The 20722-nt window shown below is 41.2% G+C and overlaps 1 long non-coding RNA gene across 1 annotated transcript in view; it reads left to right on the forward strand.

The window, feature by feature from the left end:
• LOC107540552 (uncharacterized) overlaps positions 1–13387 on the forward strand; it is a 46138-nt gene extending 32751 nt beyond the window's left edge. Inside the window, exon 4 of the long non-coding RNA XR_001603528.2 lies at positions 12655–13387. This is a non-coding gene — a long non-coding RNA (uncharacterized LOC107540552). The remainder of the gene's footprint in view (positions 1–12654) is intronic.
• The last annotated feature ends 7335 nt before the right edge of the window (positions 13388–20722 follow it).

Genomic DNA, 20722 nt, shown 5'->3' on the forward strand with positions numbered 1-20722 from the left:
TAGAGGTCACATGATCACATTTCTATTTCATGAAGTTGCTTTTAACTGCAGCCCAGATAAGGGATTAGAGGAGTCAGGAGAGGACAAGATAGACCCATTTCTGTAATCCTGGAAGAAGTGACTGATGATAGCTCAGAAAAGGTGGTGGTGGTGAAAATTGAGAGATAATTTCAAAAGCTATTTATGAAGTGAAATTCAACAAGATAAGGTGCAAAGAATACTAAAGTTGGCTCCTAGATTTCCAGTCTGCACACATTCGGGTAGGTAGCTAAAATGAAGTACACTGTAAGTGGGTTGGGTTTGTGGAAGGATCATGAGCTTAACGTGTGTTTGAGACATTCAAGAATGAACATGCAGCAGAATGCTGGACACATGAGCCTGGATCTCAAAGGAGAAGTCTGAACTTTAGACACAAAGAGCAGGCATCGCTAGAGTAAGACTGTTTATGAAAAGAACATAGAGGAAAGGACAGGGCCGAAAACACACCCTTGAGGAACTCAAACATTCAATGGATAGATAGAAGATGGTGAGACTGAAGAAAAACAAGAAATGGCCAGAAATATAAGAGGGGGGGAGAAAACTAAGATAGTTCCATGGCACAGAAAATAAGAGATGAGAAAGTTCCAGAAAGAGAAAATATCCAACAGTGTTGCTAAGAAGAAAGATGAGAGTAGAAATGTCCTTTCAGTTGGCATGGAGCGAAAACTGTGTTCATTGAGTAATAAAGTCAGAAATCACACTGGGGCAGGTTGAGGAATGAGTGGGAGGAGAAAACGGAGATAGTGAATATAAATGATACTACCAAGAAATTTGTCCTGAGTCATCAACTGCAAATAAAAGGGAAAAAACTGAGAAGGTGCCTTGAGGAGAGAGGGGGCAGTTTAGATAGGGAGCTGCGAGTTATTAAAGAGAGAACTGGCCTAGAACACGCAAAAAAAGATAATGAACTGGGAAGACAGACGTCCATTAATTGGTAGCGGCACCAGTTCGCCTGGGTGGGCAATTCTTTCTAGCTATCAAAGTCTGCACTTAGTTAGGAAATACCAAATTGCGGTTAAAAAGGAAAAAGAAAAGAGAGAAATAAACAACCAACAAGGAGACAATGAAGCTGAGAGGCTTCAGAGAACCAAGTTCAAATTGGCCATGGGAACCAGGCTCCATATGGAAGGAATTGTGGTTCCCAGGAGCCTGATCACTTAGCGGAAAATGAATGAGTTGAGGGATTAGGGACCTCAATAAAGACGAAAGACATATTTAGGAGAAATGCGGGGTTAAGGAAGACGAGATGGTAGGTGAAGCAGGTCTGCTGAAGGCCCCCTATTTCTATGCCCCTACTCCGGCCAGACAGTTACTTACTTTTGGCTCACTGCCTTTTCAGGCCAGAAATACTGAACAGTTAATGTCCCCTACGTGAGGCCCTTCAGACGATGACTGATGGACAGCGGTGGATAACTCCCCAGCTCCCCAGGGTGAGCACTCCGAGTGATGTTCTGCTTCCTTCTCTGCCTTGTTTCAGCCCCACTCCCCACTCCCCACTCCCCACTCCCCTGCTGAGATCAGCTTCTAATAAACTACTTGTACTGGAATCTCTCTTCAGAGACTGCTACTTGTGAGACTCAAACCAAAATAGTAGGTGATTGCTGTTGAAGTTTTTAGAGGTGATGTTGTTTGGGGATAAAAAGGGTGCAGGATGTGCTAGTGAAAGAAGTCTGCTCAAATGCAGTAGAAGTTCTGAGATCAAGGAGCTTTAGATAACGATGCTTGGGGTTATCTACATGGATGTCAAATTGACCCCAGATGTTTTAGATGGTGACAAGACCATCAACCAAGTACCAATTTTCCATAATGTGGGAGAGAGATCAGAAAGCCCGTAGATGACAAAGATCCCCAGGGGTGCAGAGTGGACTAGGTGAATGGCATGATGCTAAACAAAGAGGATTTTAACCAAGGGAAGTAGAGTCATGGCTAGGCCCAGGAGAGGGAGTTGAGCACAGTGTTGAGCCCCTCTCTCAGATTAAGGCAATGTAGACTGTAAGAGAAAGAGCAGCCCCCACTGCAGAGAGCCTAATTGAAGAAAAACAGCATCCCTGTGGGAGGACAACAGATTCATCTGGAATGTGTTGAAGATACAGAGAACGTCTTTACAGGAGGTTCCAGATGGTTTAGGATGGAGGTCAACAGGGAAGGGATAAATCAAAGAGTATGAAATACAGAAGGTATGAGTTAAGGGGAAGACAAGAGGTTGTACATTTTGATCAGTGCCTTGGAATGAAGGTCTCCAACCCATTTCTGAGGCAGGATCCGGGAACCTGAGGCCCACAGTCACATGCCCATGTGTTGCAGAATTGGAGAAATTGTACCAGGCAATGGGACTCTCAAGACCACTAGCCACCATCAGCACTGCTCCTTGGTGTCAGGGCTCCAAGGCCTCCCTCAAAAGCAAGGGCAGGAATTTGTACTTATATCATGCAATGCTTAAACTTAAAAAAAAATTTTTAAAAAAAAGGTGTGCAAAACATGATTGTGTGGAAATACGCAAAATAATTACACAATTAATAATAACCATGCCTGTATTCTGGCACCATTGTCTTTCTTATTTTAAAATCCAGGCTTCTGTTTTCACCACCAGTCTCTAGCAAAGTAAACAGAATTAGCATCCAGAAGACTGACATTAAAAGAATTATTATTATCTGTTCAGGGTTCATTCCAAAAAGGAATCTGCTATATAGCAACTTCTGAATTGGGTTCAGTCCGTGTTCTTTGATGCACCACAGATGTTAGTGCAGACCAGCTAATCTAATAATCTCCTGCCCAGCAGAAAGCAAGACTCCTGGAAAACTGGGCTGAGTCATGTGGCTCAGAGTCCCCTCAGGAATGAAGGCTTTCTCCCAGCTGCTGGCAATGCTGCAGCCCCCAAACTCTCAGTGTGTCCCCCCCATGGAAATTGCCATGGCTCAAAGGAGTTTCTCCACTCAAGGTCACGTCCATTCTCTGGATGCTGCACCAGTGACTGATCTGACAGGGGTGGGGGAGTGTATATAAAGATCAAGCCCTCTTGTCCCAAGATGAGTCAACTCTGAAGAGCCATCTCAGTTTCAAAGCTCCTATTGGGGTCCGCTGAGGCCTTTACCAGGACTGCGTCACAGCTAGACTTTCCTTACTTAATCTTACTTCCTTCCTCTCTTTTTTATAGGTGCCAATCTCAAAAACACTCCCTAATAAACATCCTTTATTTACTCTCCATTGTAAAGTTCTGGAAAGGTAAAACGTCAAGAAATCGAATCTGATAGTGCAACATTGGTTTATACAAAATATAATGCTATTTGCCAGGTATCAAATGGGAGAGGGGAAAGAGCTTATGCTAAATCACATGAACTTGAAATTGAATCCTCACCTTATATTTTCTCAGGGAAGTTCCTAAAATTCTTTGACTACAGAACTCTTAGAGCTAAGGCTAGGATAACCATCCTGATTTTTGCAAGTCTGGGAAGGGGGTGGTCCTGGGAAGCATGACATTTAGGACTAAAACTGGGACAGTCTGGACAAACCAGGGTGTTGGTCAAGGTCAATAGCTTTGGGGGTGCTTGGAATTGAAAAACAAGGATTGTTGACCCCCTGAAGAGAGAGAAGAGCTGGAATCTGCTACTCCCATCCCTGCTACCCCCATACCCACTGCCAATTTCTTTGTATGGGCTGGTCCTTAGTCCAGAGTCCACAAGTAAGACTAGGTTGTGGTGGGCCTATACTTGCCCTGTTGTGTAATACTGATGAGTTGACATAAGAAGAAAATCCATGCTTTTCTGCCAGGGAAACTGAAGCTCAAGAAATCTGTGACCTACCCAAAGTTCTGAAAGAAGAATGCTAGAGTCAGAAATCAATGTTAATTAAATCAGAAGTGTCCCTTCTTTCCCTAGTTAACTTCTACTATGATGATGGAAATATCTAGAAGAAAGCAAAAGACCAACGTAGGTAATAACTCTATCTCAATTCATTCACAGATGACCTCTACACCCCTGCTTAGCTTTAGAAAGTGTCTCACCATGAACTGGGATGATCGATTCCCCAGCACTCGTGTACATTTCATGGTGCATGTCTGGACTATCATGTTGGAATACACCTGCAGCCAGGGTGTCCCTGAATTGTAACTTGCATTCCCAAGTAGGGACTTTTTAACTTGGTGTGCAGATTTTGTGACTTTCAGGACAGCAGGCCTTTCTCTTGGGTGCCTGCCTCTTTGTGAACATTTAAGCACACACTGACTCAGAGAGAACTTCGGCTCCATGCACAACATGCAAAACCTTCACTTTACATTCAGGGCCCAGGACAAAGCTTTCATGCCACTGGCATGCAACAAATAAATATTTTCTGCAATCAATATAGCTGCATACTTTGTTCTTGGGCTTGTCATAATGAACTTCATAGATGTTTATATGATCTGTGGCTAGCTACCAAGAATAGATTCAAACAGGGGGAAATGCAGACAGATGAAAAAGGAATGTTGGATTGGGGGATCCAGGGTTCTGTTTGCCCACCAAAACGGAAATTCTTCAGTAGCTGAGGGGGAGTCCCAGGAGCCCAGAGGAAGTGCTTTGTGAAAAGTCTCCCCAAATGAGTAATTATATCAGCAGCCTCATTTGTTTCTCAAAGCCTCCAAATAGAACATTCCACCAGCCAGAGCAGATTCCTACACAGGTTTGCAACATGCACTGGTCATAGTAAGGGAGGCCTTGGGCACTGTGCTCATAGGGCTTTCTCCCAAAGAGAGAGGCATCGTTCCAAGTGATGTATCTGGGGACAGTGAACATTGGTGAAAGTGTGTTACACGACCACTAAGTCATGACACAGAATCTGTTGCAAGTAGTCCATCATCTGCTTAGGTTAACTCGTCTAAACTGTGAGAAATCCAAATTTAGGGGAACAATGGGTGCTCATGACTTTGAATAAGTTGTATCTTACATGCACTGACCATAGGCTGTTGGCAATCAGCCATTAGCCAGGAGGACATAAACTCCCATAGACTGAGAATAGCTCTCATTTTATTTCCACTCAGATGTGTAATACCCACGATTTCCATTGCTGTTTGTTAAAGTAATCTTACTCCCACAAGGTGCTTGTAAAGCCATAGAATTCCCTGGATGTCAGGTTTAGTAATAAGTCCTTAGTTATAACTCATACATTCACAAGAATAAGCCAACTTATAATAAGGATTAGAAGAACAAAACGAAAGAAAAACAAGCACCTTATAAATTAGTAGGCTAATCCGGCAGTTTATGCTTAATGGCTTGACTGACTCTATTCCTAATTCGTTGCAAGATTTTGCTTAGTTCCCTGGCTAAATGGCAGCATGAGTGCATGGTTTTTCAATGGAAGCCTCTGGGATATTTATTGAAAGGTGATATACACACACACACAAACACACGTGGTTATTGTTGTTCCCCCATTAACATAAAATAGGTTAGCATGAGTATCTCATGTGTTTCTTGTGAAACTATTTTTTGGGTTGGCACTTCAAAATACATTTTATTTCGTGTTGTTTTACGATGAGAAGATTAATACTGCCTATGTGGAAACATTTTCTACCCTGGCCAACTTAAATCGTTTTAAAGTTCAAAAGAAAACGGTGACATATTTCTCATTTTGCCTCCAGGTTTGATGAAAATTAAAAGCAGATTTTATAAGCAGATCCTATGATTTCATAACGGGGACAAAAGCATTTACAATGCAGAGAACCCCTTGGGAGCTCTTGCACTTTCTGAAACAATGGTTAGGGTGGAATTCGGTTTTCTGCACGTCTACTGTTTAAAAACAGCTGTTTTTTGTTTTGGGTTTTTTCCTAAAAGAATATTATTTCCCCCCAAATTTTCTGACATTCATAATGGTTTTTGCCCATACCATTTCGGAAATGCACTTCTGATTTCCCAATTTATTATAAATTTCATAAAATAAATGCGGCACTCATGTGCATTATTACTGTACCTGGTAGAAAGACGGTTCTAATTTTCATGTCCTGACATAAGGAACAATACCCTAAAATACTCCTTTTTATTATTGTCCAACAGGGCAGAATAATTTCTTTTGAGATTAATGAGAGAGAATTACCTTTAATTTTAAACTACTTAACCATTTCTAAGGTAACATGATTGGACAGGTAGTGGGTGAGGCCCTCTGGGCTAAAATGTATTTCTTCTTTTTGGTGACTTTGAGTTTTTTTCTGCACTTAGAGTCTACAGATGAAAAGACTTCAAAAAACCAGCTGTCACAGTGTCAATTCAAGGCTTTCAAAATTTCAAGGGTTTGCCTTTGTGTTTCCTTTGTTTGAGGCTCTTGAAAATATAAGCCTTTTTGTAACTAGATGTGGTTCCTAAGAGTAATGCAGTATAACAACAAAAGCTGCCCCCATCTGTGAGCTTTGGGAGATAAGATAATTAAGGTAAAAAGCCTGAAGTTCAAATTAGAAAACAAGATAATCTACATGCACGTCATTGCATTGACATTTTTTAAATCTAATTAGGCAAATTAAAGAGAAATAAATTAAAGATGGTTATCTTTAATTTTTATTTTTGCTGCATAGCAAATTATCTCAAAACATAGAGTCATACAACCCTGGCCAGATGGCTCAGTTGGTTGGAGCATCATCCCAAGAGGTTGAGGGTTCAATTCCCAGTCAGGACACATACCTAGGTTACAGGTTCGATCCCCAGTCACAGTATGTACAGGAGACCGTTTGATCTTTCTCTCTCACATCAATGTTTCTCTCTCTTCTTCTCTCTAAAATCAATAAACATATCCTCTGGTGATTTAAAATACCAAACCCAATTCTTTATTTAGCTCCTAATTGTGTAGGTCAGTGACTTGGATTAAACTCAACTCTGATCCTTCTGTGTTCTCAGCTACAGTCACTCATTTAGCTGTGATCAGCTGCTGGTTCTGAGGTCAGTTGGTGAGTGCTGCAGAGGCTGGCTCATTTCTCTTGGCCTCATGTACATGTCTGGCAGTTGGCTGGCTATCGACTAGGGCACCTTGGTTGTCTGAAAACCCAAGTTATTGAGAGAGAGAGAGAGAGAGAGAGAGAGAGAGAGAGAGAGAGAGAGAGAGGGAGGGAGGGAGGGAGGGATTCTGCTGCATACCATTAGTCAAAGCAAGCCACAACTTCAGCTCAATTCAAAGGATGGAGAAATAGACTCCATCTCTTGATGGGAGGATCTTCACTATCACATTACAAGGGCACAAATGCAGGAAGGCACAGAATCAGTGACCATTTTTATAATCCACCACAGTATCAAATTGCTTGTTTGAACACAAGAAGCAGCAAGGCTTAGAATGCTTAGAAGCTATGGTTGGAACCATTAAGTTTCACCTGACTTTAGGCAAGTTAAGAAACCCATTATTGCTTTAATTTCTCTAAGTAGAAGTAGTCCTGCTGCTAGCTATCACTCATGGCTTCTGCACAGACAAACCTGTAAAGGACCCCACCCTGTATAGCTAAGCAGGCAGAGCCTGTATGTGCAGAAAATGATTCCTTCTTTGGTTGGACATAGCAAAGGCTTTCCTGACAGATTTGGGGGACAGAGTGAGAAAGAAGGAGTTCAGAATGACTCTAAGGTTTTTAGCCTGAGTGTCTGGAAGGCTGACACTGTCATCAACTGAGATGAGAAGGACTGTGGACAAAGCAACTTTTAAGAAAGGCTAGAAATTCAGGTTTAAGTTCCTTATGTTTGAGATATCCATTAGACATTCACATGGAGATGTCAAGTAGGCCCTTGAATATGTGAGTCTGGGGTAGAGAAGAGCAGTACAGGCAGAAAGTTTAAATTTGGGAGTCATCAGTTTAAAGATGGGGCTGAAGGTCATGAAACTAAATGACTTCACCAAGAGAGTGAGACAAGTAGAGAAGAAAAGAGGTTCAAAGTTGAGGCTCTAAGTGCCTCCAATCTGACAAGTTAAAGAAAAAAAGATGAAGCTGGCAATGGGGGCCGAGTAGGGAGGAATGTGAAGAGAGTAGATGCCCTAGAAGTCAAAAGAAGAAATTCAGGAAGACGGCATACAACAAAAAATTAACCATTTTAAAGTGTACAAGTCAGTGACATTTTGCATATTCACAATGTTGTGCAACCATAACCTCTATCTAGTTCCAAAGTATTTTCATCAGCCCCAAAGAAAACTATACCCATTAAGCAGTCATCCTCCATTCTCCTCCCCCAGCCCCTGACAACCACCAATCTGCTTTCTGTCTCTATGAATCCACCTCTTTCTGGGTATTTCATGTAATATATGAACTCTTGTGCCATTTTTCTTTCACTTAGCATAATAATTTTGAGGTTCATCTATATTATAGTTTGTATCAGAACTTCATTCCTTTCTATGGTTGAAGAATAGTACATTCTATGTACATGCCATGTTCTGTTTACTATTCATAGTTGGTGAGCAAAATTTTTCCACCTTTTGGTATTGAAACTGGAACCAAGGTTCAACTGCCTGCCACCACAAAAGCCAAACTTATGAGACAGGTACTGGTTAAAAAGGAAAGAGGTTTATTCAAATGCCAGCATCTCAAGAAGATGGGCAACTCTTATCCAAAACCCATCTCAATATCTCAGTACATGCAGAGGTTTTTGTAAGGAGGGAGGGAAAGCAGAACAAAGAAATCAAGGGGAGGAGGTTGAAAAGTTCTCTACATGCAGGCCAGCACAGTCCATTTCAGTAAGGATCTAGAAACTGGTCAAGTGATGGTTTGGTTTACATCATCCTGGTCTTCGTCATCCTCATTCTACGTCATCCTAGTTCTATGGTTGAAGGTCAGCAAATCTCCCAGAACTGGGATGACTGAAGGTCGGAGTCTGTATCTTCTAAAGTTAGTTCTTAGGATTCTTATACAACCATGCTATTTATCTACCAGCTACATATTAGTCAGAGTCAGCATTTACAGAAACAGTGTCAAAAGAACAGCGGGGTGGGTTACAATCCCCACTGTTACAGTATTGTGAATAACACTGCAATAAACACTAATGTACAGGTATTTGTTTCAGTACTGTTTTCAATTCTTTGGAGTATACACGTGGGAGTAGAATTGCTGGGTCACATGGCTAGAGTCTTGAGAGCAGAATACAAGGTTTTAGAGGATACGAGCTCTTTTGACTACAAGCTCCTAAAGCCAGGGACCAGGCTTTACTCTCCTTTGCATCCTCAGCACCTAGCACCATGCCTGGCATCCAATGGGTGCTCAAGAAATGTTTGTTGAACTCAATAGAACTGTTGTCCTGGAAATAGAATGTTGTGGGATATACTAATGTGTAGCATGAGAGAAGAGAGTGTAACATCTTTTCATGTCTTGGCTCCTAGTCCATTGTATAGTTCTCTAAGCCATATTATAAAAATCAAATGTTTACAAACCCTACATTATAATATGGACACACACACAAATGCACACACACACACACACACACACACACACAGAATAAGTATATCCTGGGAAAGTGCTTTATTAAATTCAATAAACACTCTTGTGAGCATGACCTAATGCTCCTGCATGTGAATTTCTGTTTCTGGACATGCTAATTTCTTGTCAGAAATGAGGCAGGACTTTCCTCCTTAGACCTCTGAATATGCTTTTTGTCCAACTTTTATCTTGTGGTTTCCTGGCTTTAAGGAGCAAAAGAACTCATGGTACCAACAGTAAGTGTTGCTTCCCACTTAGGGTTTTTTCACACTTAAGAAAAGTGACAGCTCACTGAAGATACAAAAACAAGAGGAGGACCAGATTTGACCCAGGGGCAGTAATTTGCCAAACCCTTGTGAATACCTTACCATACCATGTACTCTATTCTTATAAGTATTATAATGTTAGCATGAACTTTAATCTTATTTTTTTATTGATTTTAGAGAGAGAGGAATATTTATTGGTTGCCTTCCATACACATCCCAAACCAGAATCGAACCCACAACCTGGGTATGTACCCTGATCGGGAATTGAACCTGAGACCTCTCAGAGTATGGAATGACACTCCAACCAACTGAGCCACACCAGCCAGGGCAGGTGGAAATTTTATTTTTATGAAAAGATCGAATGTGTACATTTTCACAGATAGAAAACAATGCTTCCCAGGAAATAAAGCCTCTGGATTACAAAGCATAAAGGCATGTGACAGTAGATGACCACTGATGCTATCACTGAGTCATCTGATTCCCAGTCCTAGAAATAGAAATATTAGAAATAGAAATGATAGAGACAAACACATGCAACTTAGAGAATTTAGATAATGGAGGAAGGAGGCGAGTAATTTTGAGTGGAGATGTGAGCATGAGTCCTGGGAAGGCAGACAGAGGTAAAGAGAAGAGGAGTCTACTAGGTATGAACATCCACGGGCCGCTCTCACAGGAAGTCCAGCCTCACAATTGAGCCAGAGAACAGAGGCCAGAAGAAAGTGGCTTCAGGAACAGAAGAGCTTGATAGACATCCTAGATATCAGTGAGAAGAAAATACCAGTTTGTTTGAGCTAAAAATAAGAAAATTGCATGACTTTTGCATTCTTTGCCTAGAGTGAGATCCAAAGAAAAACAGACCCATTGGCCTGAGAGAGAGTTTTAGAAAGGGCATCTTAATGACATACTCGTGTTGCTTTTCTCCAGACCTCTGGATGCCCACTCCCATTCTCTCTTGGCAGCTCCCTGCAACAGTTGGTCGCAGTGACTTCTGAGAACTGTTATGGATGTGCAGTCCCTTCTCTTTAATTTAAGTCCATGTCCACTAATTTGGTCCTTCACAAAACTGATGAAAAAACTGGCCCACATTCCCTACATTAAAACCTTTCATTTATCTAAAGATTGTCATTAAGCCTCCCTCAGCCTGCTCTTCTTTGGACCAAACAGCCCCACATGTTTGAACCTTTTCTCATAAAACTAATTGTCACCCTTTATAACATCTTTTTGTGCCTCTGGTTTCTTCACATCACTTTTTAACAGACAAGCCAAAAAACATGTTTTCTAGCAAAGTTTGGACCAAGGAGGAACACACAGGAAGGTGACACAAAAAGGAGAGGGGTTTCCTAAACCATTCCTGTCTTACTTCTGGCATCTCAGTGTCATTCTGGCTTTTTCCCACAGATCCACTGCATTTCTGAGGAATGTCCATTTAGTAAGAGGAGTCTGCTCCACCCAGGTCATTTTGCCACTAAACTTGTACCTTGCAATAATCTCCTCGACAGCATCAGTAATAGAGGCATCTAATTTTGTCCTGTGTTAACAGCTCACAGCCACCCCGAGTGGTAGGTCTGTCATTATCTACATTATACAGCAAAGGACACAGGCTTGGGGAGGTTTGGGAACTTGCCTGAGATGATCCTGTGGCGGAGTGGTGAAGCCTGCATTGTCACCCAGCCGCTGAAGCTCCGGGTCCCCACTGTTGAGGTACGGCCCAGGCTGTATGACCCCTCGGTGTCTATCTGTGGATTGTAGTTCATGTTATCTCTTTTTATACCAACTTGCTGAACTTCTGTTCCTCAGCAAATATTTCTCTCAACAACACTCCTGATTTATCAAGGTCATTTTCAAATTTATACTGGCTCTCAGTCTAGAGAATTAGCAAGTGCATTTACCTAAGTAACATCTGCAGTTTCAGTCAGTATATTTTATCACTATCTTCATTCCCAATATGGAAGCTTAAAAGTTCAAACTTTAAATTATGGATGTTAAAAGCAATAAGAGCTACCACTAGGCACTGCTGTTGGCATGCTACATACCTTAACTCCTTTACCGCTCTACAGCACCAAGAGGTGGGTGCTAGCGTTTCTTCCAATGTTACCAACTGAGGCACAGAGAGGGTCATTAATTCGCCCAAGGTCACTCAGCTGGAAGTTCAGGCCCACATCTTTACAGGTAGCTTTAGATTCAAAAAAATATTCTATGCATGTCTTCTCACCAATTCTGTTTTAAACAAACAATCCCTTTCTAAACAGGAATGTTAGGGGGGAAATTGGATCATTTACCAAATGTAATTATACATTTTTCTGCTAATGGTAATTTAGGTTTCTAACCTTTTGCTATTTGGAAGAAATGTTTCTCTAAAATTATTGGGTTTTTGTTGTTGTTGTTGTTTCAGGGGATATATACATGTAACTAACAAGGGCATGACATACATCAAAATCAGTAATGGTTCCCTGACAGGTGGAGATTGGGAAGGGGACACAGGAAGCATCAATCATATTTGTAATTTTTCTCTTAGGCTTGTTATGCTGCTGATTTTTATATTATTTTACCTCATTTTGAATTTTTGAAATTTTCATAATTTTTTTAAAAAGTGGGAAAGAAAATTAAATATGAATAAGTATAATACAGCAGGAAAAAAAGTTGATGGTCAGGAGGTGTGATTTCTAGATTTTATTCTGCAACAAGCCCATAGTTGAAATTGAGCAAGTCATTATGTCCCCGTTTTTGTAAATAATGTTTTACTGGGACACACCCATGCCCATTTGTTTACATATTGTGTATGGTGGCTTTCACTCTACAATGAGTTGAACTGGCAGAGTTGAACAGTTGTAACAAAGACTGTATGGCCTGCAGAGTCTAAAATATTTACTATCTGGGGCTTTATGGAAAACATTTGCTGAGCCCTACACTAGAAAATCAGTCTCCTTCAGCTCTAATATTTGATCATCCCAGGATATAGCAGCATATTCCAAGACTGCACCAAAGGCGAACCATGGACACCAGTCTTCCATAAACACAAACCGCTTAAGCAGTAAGCACGTGTATACCAATGAGACTGAAGAAACCTGAGGACTTTGAAGTCACACCGCAAAACCCTTCACCATTGTTCTGGGAGATGATGGGCACAGACGTCTTTCCCTGAGAATACCTCCTAGACTGAAGGAAAGGAAAGTCCACAGACACCAGGAACAATTTTCTAACACCATTGAGGCGGTGTGTGTTGTGTGATTACTGTACAGTTTATATATGGTTACAACCCTGTGAGTTTTATATGGTTGTTTTAGAATATGAGCACCTGGTCTTTGAATAAAATTTCCCCTGTAAATAGTGGATTCATTCCTCTATTCAGAGCATCTCACCTGCTGAAAGAGCGGCGTATGATAGTGGTCAGGAGCAAGAACTGAAGAGCCAGATAGCAAAGACTAGAATTCTGCTATACACCCTTCCGCCTCCACATCTTGGGCAGTTTATGTAATCTCTCTAAGCCTCTGTTTTCTCATCTATGAAATGGAACCATGCTAGTATGTACCTCATCTGGGTTCCTGTGAGGACTAAAAGATACAATTCATGGTACATCATTTAGCATAACATTGAGTAAATAATAGCCATTATTAAGCAGACATATTTAGGACACAATACAAATTATGAAATGGGTTTAAAAGCACAGCATCTAGTATCTGTTTTCAGGACCAATGAAAGCTAAGCGAGAAAAGTGGAAGCTAGAAGGCAGCTTAAACATATCTGTACCAAGTAGAACATATGAAGAAAAGGTTGCCATTTGGCAGTGGCATCCAGGAGCCACAAAGAGCCACCATCAGTGGCACCCTGAAATGGAGCCCATCATTTAAAGTGTTCAGGCAGTGACTGGCTGTTCCATCAGAAGAAACACGAGGGTCTCTTCTCGCCCTCACAAGCTTAACACAAAATCATGACTTGACACACAGCCCACTTAGTACTCATTGGAATGAAAACAAGCATTAACAGCTGACGTTATACAAAGTGTTTACAGTGAGACTTCAGGCAAGTTACTTAGCTGCCTTTGACCTTCATTTCCTCACGGGACCTCACTGTCCAACAGGCATAACATAAGAGCTATGTACATAATTCTAAATTTTGTACTAGTCACATTAAAGAAAGGAAAAAGAAATAAAATTAATTTTAATAATACACTTTACTTAACCCAATATATCCAGAGTAATATTTCAACATGTAATCAATATAAAAATACACTAATGATATACATTAATGTAATGATATACATTCTTTTTTTCATAATAAGACTTCAACTTGGTGTATATTTTACACTTACAGTACATGTCAATTAAGACTGCTGCAGGCTCAATGGGCACGTGTGCCTGGCAGCTACCCTACTGGACCATGTTGGTCTAGGACACATGTAGCTCTTAGAAAATCACTGAACCCTAACACTAAACTTCAGGTTTGAGGACAATGGTAAGGATGAAAGCTATATGCAGTTGGTCCATATATGAAGATTTAAACCACACTAATAAATGATATTTTATATTGCCATATAATAAAAGAGTAAGAATTTCAGCCCAGAGACCAGGAAGATTTCTGTTAAGAGGAGGCTCCCATACAAAGTCCTCAAGGATGCTAATATTAAATTAACAATTGTGACTTTCAGCTGAAGAAATTGAGTTGCTTCTCCTTAAAAATGGCTTATTAGCTTTCCTTTTATTTCTTTCATAAGCATTTTGTAATTTAGCAAAAACCTGTACAAGAATGTTCACTGCAGCTCTATTCAGAATAGCCAAAACCCGGAAATAACTCAGATGTTTTTCAGTGGGCGAATGGTTACACAAACCGTGGCATGGCCACACCATGGACTTCAACTCAGCTGTGAACAGGAACGCTTGAGACATGCAAAAAAACTGGAGAGGTCTCAAGGGAAATACACTGAGTAAAAAAAGCCCATCCTGAAAGATTATATATTATGTGATTCCATTTACACAACATATTCAAAATAACAAAATGACAGAAATGGAGAACAGATTAGTAATTACCACAGGTTGGGGGCTGATGAAGAAGTTATGTGGGCCACAAAGAGACGGCATCAGAAAGTCCTGCAGCAATGGCACAATTCTCTATCCTGACTATGATGTTGGTTACACAAATATACGCGTGATAAAATTGCATAGATCTTCACACAGAACACAGATGAATGTTTGTAAAGCTGGAGATGCTGAATTAAGCTCTATAAATTGTACAAAAGTCGGTTTCCTGGCTTTGATAGTGCACTGTGGCTAGGTGAGATGAACCATGGTGGGAGGCTAGGAGAGGAGCACATGGGATCTCCCTGCTCATTTTTAAATTTTTTTTGCAACTGCCTATGAATTCGTAATTATTTCACTGTTGAGGTTTTTTTTTAAGAAATCATAAATATATTGTATTCTATAAAATTTTCCTAATTGCATTGTGGAAGAAAAATTGTAGAGGACCAAGAGAAAGGCCTGGAAGAGAGAAAATGATGAACTGAGCAATGGCAATGGGATGGAGAGGAGTGAACAGATGTAAGAGCTATTTAGAAGTTAGAAGAGACCAGACTCATTTGGGCAGAATAGCATAAGTGTTCAGACTGCTTGGGTTCAACTCTTATTTCTGCCCTGTTTAGGGAAAGTGACTTAATTTCTCTTTCTGTAGAGTAGGAACAATAACAGTACCTGCTCATGGGATTACTATGAAAGATAAACAAGTTAATTCACAAAGTACTCAGAACAGTTCCTTGAACATGGTAAGTGCTCAAAATATATTGGCTATTATTATTGAGTGTAGTATCTCAAAACAGGAAACAACACAATTGTTCCTTTAAAAAAAAAAAAGTACATAGAAGAGAAGATCTTTAGGAAAAGCAAGAGCTGCTTGGCTTGGCAAAGCCAGGCCCTAACAGATAACAACCCAAGAACTGGATTTTCAGAAGCCCAGTGTCCCAAACATCCATTTCTTACATGCAGAAATCAACGCCAGGAGAGAAATGATTGGTTTGATGCAAAGCAAACCGATTCTGACCCAAGCCCCCTGAGCTCCAGCTCCAGGAGTTTACTGCTTTCCAAATCCACAAAGTATGTTTTATGGCCTCAGTGAGTCAAGTTGTATGGGGCTCATCACATGATGATGCAACATCTAATTTTTACAACCCACAACAAAGTCTTGGTGGGAGGGGCAGTTATGAAGCCTATACAATGCGGTTGTTTTCTGCTTTCCTTAAAGCTACAACTTCTAATGAATTTGTTTCCTTTTAGGCACTCTATTCTCTCTGACTATATGTCAAGACATTGCCTTTTTACTCATGTTATCTGTTTCTTAATGGTAAAGGCTGGTGGAAACCGGAGTTGAGGCTCAAAGCATTAATCTAGTTAAAAACTAAACCCTGAAGCTTGGCCCAAGTCAGTTTGCATTTTTTTATCTGTTCACTTTCTGACCACAAGAGGGCTTCTTTCTTTCCCAGTTGTAAAAACCAGCGGAATAGTGTGTAATCTGGAATTTACAAACATCTTACAAGGGAAAAGGAACTAGAAACCGAGTGCCCCCTCCAAGTACCAGCACCGGACTGACCATACAGTTTTGTAAAATGTGGAATTCATCGCAGAACCTCTGTGATATATACTTCAAAGCTTGGTTTCCTATTTTTAAATTTGGCATTCTACCTGATGGAAACTAGCCAGCCACTTATAAAGCATGCTCATGACTTCATTTCCCAGTTGGCGAATGAAGCAGGGCCAAGTGCCGTTCTTATTTTTGTTAGTTTTATTAGTAACATATAGAGCTCAGCATAATGCTGGGGTTTAATAAGAGCGCCGCAGTCCATGGCTCCTTACTCATTATTTAAGATCATTCCGTCAGGCTAGAAGAAGAAGTTCCCGAAGTAGACCCCCCCTCCCTTGCCTGCAGATTTCAGGCCGCTTGGTTGCAAAGCAAATGTTTGGGAGGAAAGACTCATCTTCCCCCTGAGGTGTGACCCAGAGTCTTAGGGGAAGGGATTTAGAGGCCGGATTCCTGGAATGCTGCAAGTGGGAGCTCTTCACAGGCACAGGAGACTTGGCAGCATACCCTTGTTTCAAGATTTCCCTGGTTTGTCCTTGACCCTGTTAGGGTTGCCCCAAATCCACACATGCCACTCCTAAAATTAAGGTCCCATTGCTCTAACATTTGACCACTGGGGACAGCTACCAGAGCTAAAACACTATACCCCGCCAAGCCAGAAGTTGCCATTATTTATTGACTCATTGCCCAGTTTGTGGAACTCTCTGCATTCTATTAAAGTGCATGCAAATGAAACAAAGAATGCCTATTGTTTTGCGAGGCATCGGTCCTCAAATTTGAAAGAGGTTTCCATTGAATTATTATTTTTTTAACTAGAAATTATAATTGAGAACCAAATCAAAGAATATTCTGCACTATGTCTTTTTTAGCAGGTGTCTAGGATTAACTGTCCCTGTCCCCACATTCACCTTCTCTGTGATAAAGGTGCATCAACTGGCACCTTCTCTGCCTCTGGCCTTGCTCTGTCTCCCAAGTCCAAGAGAGAGTTGGTCAGAGGAGAGGACATTGGGCCAGGATGAGCATTGGCTGGAGGCGTCACCATCCTATGGGCTGCTCATTAAGGCAATCAGGGAACATGACCAAGATTTGCTTGGTGGAAGCATGGTCCAATCAAAATGCACAGTTGCTAAAAACAAAATCTGTGGCAGGTGCAAAGGACGCTCGTCAGGGAGTCTTGAGCCGCAGGTTTGGGGGTCCTTGTCGGCCATTGCGTGGCTGTGTGACCTGACCTCCTTGCTATGTAACAGCTCCTTGTTATGTGAAACAAGGCAAATATATAAAATTGCTGTGGCCAGATAATTTCCAAAGCTTGTCTCAGCACTAACTTCAGCCCAAGACTCGCTTTGTGATGTTCATAGCCTAACAATTATTAGGGCATTCCTGGAAAAACAGCACCCTTAAGCCAAATTCTCTTCCCATGTGATTAAAAGGAATAGTTTGTGTGAAAGACTCATCTGAGAACCTCTGTTAGAATCTACAAGATGTGATTTTTTTAAGCATAAGCATATGACTAGCATAGATCTACCAGCCCTATCTTTCTTGAGAAATAGGCCCAGAAAGAACTGAATGTTGGTATTTGATATTTCCAAGGGAACATTCAATTTTCCTGGTCGAGTTCAGTCCCGCATAAGTGAGAAAGGTCAGAGTTTGTTTCTCAGCTTGGCCTGACTTTCTTGGGGATTAACAAGTATGTTTGTGTGCTCCTGTGTACAGTGTATACCTTCTTAGAATCTATTATCTCTATCTTGAAATAAAAAGCAGGAGCCATTTGAGTGCCTGTGGCAGGAACGTTCAACACTGTATGAGCCACGTCTTTATGCATAAGATTAAGTCACTGTGGGCCAGTTCTATAGCTGCAGGGAATGCCGTGAGGAGCTGGGGACAGTCTGTCTCGTGTGGCTTTCTCCACGAATGTGGCTTCTCTCCTCCCTGGCCTGGTCTGATGACAGAACCCTTCTTGGTGAGGCCTAGACCTTGTGTGGTGAGAAGTGAGGGCAGTTGGTACATCAGTCACTCGATTCTGGACCGCTTGTTTTTCTTCCATAAAGTCTACATCATCTTTTTAAAAAACCCAAAAACGCCACTTTTTTTTATTTCTTTTTGCCATATGTGCTCACCGTGGGCTGGTCAACCTCTGAGGAGCTGTCCCCAGGTTGGAATAGATGGGGAGAAAAGCAGGGACAGAATGACTCATAGCAACAGAGAGGGGGCTGCTGATGGGACCAGGCACAAGATAAATACATCATTGTCCAAGCAGCAGGGGTCCCATTTGGCCCTTCAAATAACAGGCTCTCAGCATTGGAATGTCCTCTAGGTCATCCAAGGGACCACATGACAGTCTGAAGCAAGACTTCAAAATTTCCCTAAAAGGTATTTACATAAAGAAAGTAATAATTATTTCTTCCTGGGGTTCTCAACTTTGCAAAAAAAAGAGCCATTTTTATTTTGAGGGGTTCTTAAACAAAGATGACAAAGTCTGCTAAAAATGCAAGTGCTTTTACCTTTTCACATATTTTCTTTAAAAAAAAAAGATATCTGCTTTCTTAGTAATACACTGTAGTTGGTCATGTTTATGAGATTTATTTTCTTGGATCAGAGTCTGCTGGGGATGGGAAAAAAGAGGCTTAGGGAATTTTAAAAACTCTACTTAAACAGGGTTATTAATTCTTGTGAAAAGAAATATTTATTTTAAAAGCTGATTCATTATATTACAACCTTGTGAATAAATATACCCAGGGCCTAGTCTAGGGAGGAAGTATGGGGAATTAGTCACGAAGAGGATGGGCAGGGGAAGGGGCTGACAGTGGTTAAGCACCCAGTGTTGAGAGATATTATTTCATTTAATCCCAGCTGTAGGTAAATATTGTACCTCCGTTTTAATAGATGTGGAAACAGAGGCATGGACACAGTAAGTAAAGTATTTTGAGTTCATACAGGTAATAAGTGATAGATCAGGGACAGGGACCTGCGAGGTCCAAGGAAAGACTCTCCTACGCCACATACTACAGTGGGAAGAATGCTGGGCTCAGATAAGGGAGGCGTGAGGGAGCTGGGCTCTGAAGCCCAGTTCAGTTACTGGTTGACCGAATGGACTAAGTACAGCCTTAGGAAAAATTGTGTGATTCATCTGGGCCTCAGTTTCCTAAGAGATTAAGGTCCTTAACTTTAGTGGTAGATACACGTCCACCACTTTCTTTGAGAAATAACATTTCTCCTGCCCTACTATGGTTTTTTGTGTGTTTTTTTAATTTTTCTTTTCCAATTCCAATTTGCTTTCAATCCTGCCCTAGCATGTTTTAGCCGTTTCCAAAACCTGTTTTCTCTCCGTGTCAGCTCTGGCGGGGGGAGTCCAACAGGGCACTGGGATCTGGTTGGGGACAAATTGAGACCCAGTGAGGAGCGAGTGTGCTTGGATGGAAATGGGCTGTATCATGCTCAGCTCAAGCACTGTTCGCTAAGTAACTGAGGTATAATCTAAACACAGTGAAATGCACACATCTTTACAGCTCAATGGGGTTTGACAATCGCATACACACATGTAATCCACCGCCCAAATCAAGTCAAAAAAACTTTTCAACACCCCAGTAAGTTTTCTCGTGCCCTGGTAGTCAATCCCACCCCCTCCTTACCCAAGAAGCAACCACTGCTCTGATTTCTGTCACCATGGCTTAGTTTTACCTATTCTGGAATTTGACACATGTGGAATCATATGCGTGAATCCATTTTCAGCGCTAGAGGAACATCTATGACTCCAGGAAGTAGATGACAAATTCCCTGCAAACAGGATCTGATTCTTCAACAGGGCCTACCAACTCAGTGCACGTATTATTTTTTCTACCCATATTGATTTAATTAGGTGATATTTTTACATCTTCTACCTTCGTTCATTTATTTATATATTCATTCATTCAACAGCAATTTGTTAATGTCCATCCCTATGTGCCTGAGACTGTCTGGGGGACAGGACCAGTCACAAATAAGATGTACAGAGTTGTGTCCTCTGGGGCTCACATTCTAGTTGGGAAGACAAATAATAAATGCCCTACAGTGGAATGTAAGGGATCATCTGTAGGGGTGGTAGATGCTATGAAGGAAGAGCCAGGGTAATGGGGAGAGAGTCACCAGCGTCACACAGTACCTGGGTAATAGGTGGTTTTGTGTCACACTTAACCTACTACCATTTGCAAGATGCAGGATTAACATCGCTCTTTTGGCTGGAGCATGAACCAGAATTTGAATCTTGGGGCCACATTTTATTACTCATCACTTTACTTATTCAAGGCCCACTATGTGCCAAGCATAGTAGATTCAATACTGAGTCAACACAAAAATAAACGAAGCATGGATGCTCTTCCCAAGTTTACTTTTTAGGAGTTACTGATCTCTGGCAAGTCCTTGCTTTTAACACATCAACATTGCTTTCTCCGATATCATCGTGCATGGGGGGGAAAATTAGTGC

Source organism: Miniopterus natalensis, chromosome 3 (genome assembly GCF_054644295.1).
Source record: "Miniopterus natalensis isolate mMinNat1 chromosome 3, mMinNat1.hap1, whole genome shotgun sequence".
NCBI classification, from domain to species: domain Eukaryota; kingdom Metazoa; phylum Chordata; class Mammalia; order Chiroptera; family Miniopteridae; genus Miniopterus; species Miniopterus natalensis.